The sequence below is a fragment of the Notamacropus eugenii genome, chromosome 5, assembly GCF_028372415.1.
Source record: "Notamacropus eugenii isolate mMacEug1 chromosome 5, mMacEug1.pri_v2, whole genome shotgun sequence".
Lineage (NCBI taxonomy): Eukaryota > Metazoa > Chordata > Mammalia > Diprotodontia > Macropodidae > Notamacropus > Notamacropus eugenii.
The window spans coordinates 146529345-146534302 of NC_092876.1; the positions used below are offsets into that span (position 1 = coordinate 146529345).

The window sequence follows — 4958 nt, forward strand, 5'->3', positions numbered from 1 at the left end:
CCTGAGTATATCACATTGCTGTACGCACAGAAATACCTAGTAGTACGGTTTTATGCTATATTTTGGGACCCATAAGGTAGGATGATAAATAGGACCTTTCCATAGAAAAGACAAAGGAAAGCTACAGTAATTCCTCTAAAATCAATTTGCTGACTTCCCTAAAGCATTTGATATTATCAGTAAACCTGAACTCTGGTATCTGTTCAGCAGGTTTGGCTGCCCAAAGAAGTTCACAGAAAATCCAGGGTTACTTCATAGTAAGATGTTTGGCCAGTCATGTCTGAGTTGATAGGATCATTGTGTCTCAGAACTAGTAAGAGATGATCTGGGAGAAAGGATATCTGTGGAGGTATTCCTTCTACTTCAAATCCTAGCCCTGTCACTTATTGAATGTCCTTGGACAGGTCATTTAATCTCTTTGTGGCTCAGTTTCCTTTTCTGTCAAATGAGGGATTTGGAATAGGTGACCTTTGAAGTCCTTTTAAATTTGAGGTGTGTCCCCAAGACAGACCTCACTTCTCTTTTCTTCTCTTTATACTCTCTCCTTTCTGAATTTAATCCATTACTATGGCCCATACGGATAATATATATTCAGACTTGAGCTCTCCTCTGAGCTCTTGTCCTGCATTTCTAACTTGGACATCTTTACATGCATGAGCTACTGCGAATTAAAATCCAATATGTCCCAAAGTGAACTAATCATAAATTTTCTTCCTCATCCTTACCTCTCCTTCCAACTTGCCTATTTTTTTTAATCCTTCCAGTAACTTCTAGCTCAAAATCTTAGTCATCTTTTATTCTTTCATATCCCTCCCCCAGCTGAATATCCAGTCAGTTACTAAGTCACACTAATCTACCTTAGCAATGTTTTGCATCTAGACCTTCCTTTCCATTCACATGCCCACCATCTTCAATAAGATGCTTGTTATAGCCTTCTTCATTGGGACTACTGTAATAGTCTCCTCTCTGGTCTCCTTTCTTCCAGTCTTTTCCCTCTTCAGTATAGCTTTATTGGGACCTCACTCCCCATAGGGAATCCCTAATGTCCATGTAAATTCAGGTCACAATCCAAACAATAAGCTTTCTTCATCCACTTATTTTTCCTGTGTGGATAGTTACATCAGACTTTATTGAGTAATTATGAATCTCTCTAGGAGACTGTAAAGTTTTCCAAGGCCTGATATCATAGAATATCATCTGCAAGCAAGAACATCTCAGGGACCATGATCTAGAGATTCCCTATTCTCTTCCTATGACAGTGTTGAATACCTTACCAGAGCATATTTCTCCATTTTATGCCTTACTTCATGTCATTGATCAGAGGGTTTGTTGAACAAGGATTGTCATGTCTTTCAAGGAATTTGACATGTTTTTGATGTATGCATAGGAGATACCTTCTTGGAAGAGAATCTTCAAAGCAATGTTTTGCTCCTAAATCAAATCCTTTTTGTTTAAATTTCTCAGTCAATTGTGTGATGGTATAGATGTGGTCTACTGTGGAATATCACATAAAAAGTCTGCATGTTCCCTATTAACATCTTCATCAAAGATTCTTACAAATGTATGTACAGATTATTCTCATAAAAATTTATATAGATGGGAAAGTAGGCCTATAGGTCAATAATTGTTGATGGTCTCACAGTTCACTTTTTTGGAATTTATAAGATGCGAGATTTTCCCCCACAACTTTGGTATCTTCTTAGATATCTTGTAGTCAACCTTTCAATGTGTTTATGATTGTGTCACCTCCAGCACAAATCTCCTCTCCATATACTTCACCTAATTCAAGTGTTTCTACTGTCTTTATTCTCTCAAGTGACATTTCTACCTACTCTATAATGCCAATCAGTCAATATTTTGGGGCAGCTAGGTGGTACAGTGAATCGAGCGCCAGAGCAGGAGTCAGGAGGACCTGAGTTCAAATCTCACCTCAGACACCTGACACTCACTAGCTGTGTGACCTTGGGCAAGTCACTTAATCCCAATTGCTTCATCCTGGGTCATCTGCAGTCATCCTGATGAATATCTAGTCAGTGGATTCAGATGGCTCTGGAGGAGAAGTGAGGCTGGTGACCTGCACAGCCCTCCCTCACTTGAAACAAAGCCAAGTGCAAGTCATGTCATTATTTCTCTGATGGCATGGTCTTCTTTGGCAGCGAAGGATGAACACACATACATGAAGTACATCCAGGAATGTGCTGTTGCAATCCAAATGTCATGGTTCGTACTCTTCTTGACGGTGAATAGAATTTGTCATAAAAATCTTTGCACGTCTTATCGATCCTTCATCACTTTGTTGTCCTTCAAGTTTTATCTTTAAATGTTCTCAGGATGACTTTGGTTAGCTATTACTCTTCCCAAGCTTTCTGTAAACTGGTTTTACTCTCTATTACTTCTCTTTATTTGATAAGGTGACATTGCTCATTATCTTTCACCATTCTCCTAATCGAGATTTTATGAACCAGATTATATTCTTAACTGGTGCTGCCTTTGGATCTTCTCTCTTTTTATTTTACACGTTCAGTGCTTACTGACAAAAGCACTTTTTAGGCTCTTTTTGTCTCCTCCTTATAACAAATTATTCCCATCACTCTGCATGAAATAAAGCCACCACCAAAGACCAAAAATTTCAGTATTTTTTCCAAAGGAGTTGCTGAACTTTCAACTCAAGTTTTCATTTTCTTTTCATGGGTAGCTATGGCCTTAATGAAGTAGCTTAAATAGGGGTAAACCATAGAAGCCCAGAATATAGACAAAGGGGGTGCTTTAAAAAAAGACTTTGGGTACTTAATAAGGATCTCCAGACCAGAGTCAGTCAATAAACATTTATTAAATGCCTTTTATGTGCCACTGTGTTAAGTACTGCAAAACAAACAAACAAACTCAACCCAATCCTTGCTCTCCAGGACTCACAATCTAATGGGATTATATTTATATTATAATAGTCCTTATTAATGGGATGCTAATAGCCCTGTGGGTATTTGATTGCAGCATCCTTGACTGATAAATACCTAAGAAGACAAACTTCTTAAATTTGAATGAAGTGGTGTTGGCCTCTTCCATCTGTCTTAAAGCTGGAAGCAGACTCAATGTTTGAAGAAAACTTGAAGCTTGACCAGTCCTAAATTGGGAGAGCTAAAGATGTCTGTCTCTCATCATCTCTGTCTGCCCCACACATAGGGTAGGGTCTTCATTTCCACCAATAAGGAGAGTCCGATATGAGCAGACTTTGGAACAGGGGTTACACCAGCTATAGTCAGTGACTCAACAAGCTCTTACTAAACACCTACTATATACCAAACGCTGGGCTACTCTGTGTAGGAGTACAGTGTGCTTCTGGAGTTTATCCCTTTAAGACAACAAGAAAAGACAAGGCCAGAAGGGCTAGGAACAAAGAGGTTGTGAGGAAATGCATAGGAACAACCTCAGCTATCATCATCCTCACCAAAACCATACCTACTCATTTTTTCATTTTCTACATCAGGTTACATTTTCTGTTTCATTAATCTTTTGGTCCCTAGTTCTTTTGACATTCCTTTGAAACCCCCTTAGCTCTACTCCTGAACCTTAGAACAGTGCCTGGGTACTCAGGCCACCGTTCTTATAAGAAGTCTAGGAATTGTGTCCCATAAACATCTCAAATTCAATATGTCCAATACAGAACTCATCTCTCCTCCCAGACCCTGCCCTCTTTCTAATTTCCCTAACACTATTGAGGTTACCATGATCCTCCCAGTCACCCAGGCTTGTAACCTTGACTCCTCACTGTCATGTTCAACTCCTTACTGGAATTCACTGTCATTTCTACCTTTACAACATCTCTTATATAATCAACCCTTATTACTTCACACCTGTCTTACTGCAGTAGCCTACTGGTTGGTCTCCAACCCTCAAGTCTCTCTTCATTCCACTTCATTGTCCTAAAGCACAGCTCTGTCTGACCTCATCACCTCCTATTCAGCTTCTGTGTACCTGGCATATTTAACTCCCTTCCACGTACTCTACAATCCAGCTACACTGGCCTATTTGCTGTTTCTCAGACACCACACTCTACCTCTTGAATCTGATCCTTTTCCCTGGCTGTCTCCCATTCCTGGAATACCCTCCCTCCTCATCTATGGCTTCCCTGGTTTCCTTCAAGACTGTTCAGATTCTACCTTCTGCAAGAGCCCAATTTACCCACATACCCCAACCCCTATTGCTAGCTTCCTTTTAAGATTACCAACCAATTACGTACATATTTTGTATATACGTAGCTTTTTTGCATATTGTCTCTCCCATTACTACGTGAGCTCCTTGAGGGCAGGAGTCATGTTTTTGACTTTCTTAGAATTCCTTCCACTTAGCACAGTACCTGGCATGCAGTGAGCACTGATTAAATGCTTTCTGACTTTTGCACCTATTTTCAGAGCTCCTTAGGGAGTTGAATTATGTTAAGTCCTATAAGAAAACGTGACTCCCCCCAAATACTCATAATAAGGCTGTTGTTTTTGTTGGTAATGGATAATGGTATTTTTTATTATGAGTGAATGAAGAAAAAAGTGAATGTTGGTATAGTGAGGCTCATTAATTTCAAATAGAAAAAAATAATTAAACATGGTATGTGGTGAAAATGTGTTTGCAAAATTACTTTGTAGATCTAAGGTTACATTTTTTTGGAATTTTCCAAAACTTTTCCCCAGATTACATATTTTTTGGAATATTTTATGTGGAAAGGCATTTAACACAGAAATCAAGTCAGTAGGCTTCTGTGTGGAGTAGTATGTTTGTGAAAGACCTAAAGTCAGCCTCTATTTTTCACTTTAAAATTCACAGGCCGGAATATACAACTCACCATTAAATAGTGAATCATCAAATACAGCATTTCCCCCAAAGCCTGTAGGAATGAGGGAAGGAAGTGGCCTGCCCCCATGGGATGCTTCTCAGATAGAGAATGAATTATTTCGTGGTAAGTCTGT

The 4958-nt window shown here is 39.2% G+C and overlaps 1 protein-coding gene across 2 annotated transcripts in view; it reads left to right on the forward strand.

Annotated features, from left to right (window-relative positions):
* The window catches only part of C5H11orf65 (chromosome 5 C11orf65 homolog), a 154748-nt gene that overhangs the window by 24041 nt on the left and 125749 nt on the right, over positions 1-4958 (forward strand). The window lies entirely within an intron of this gene.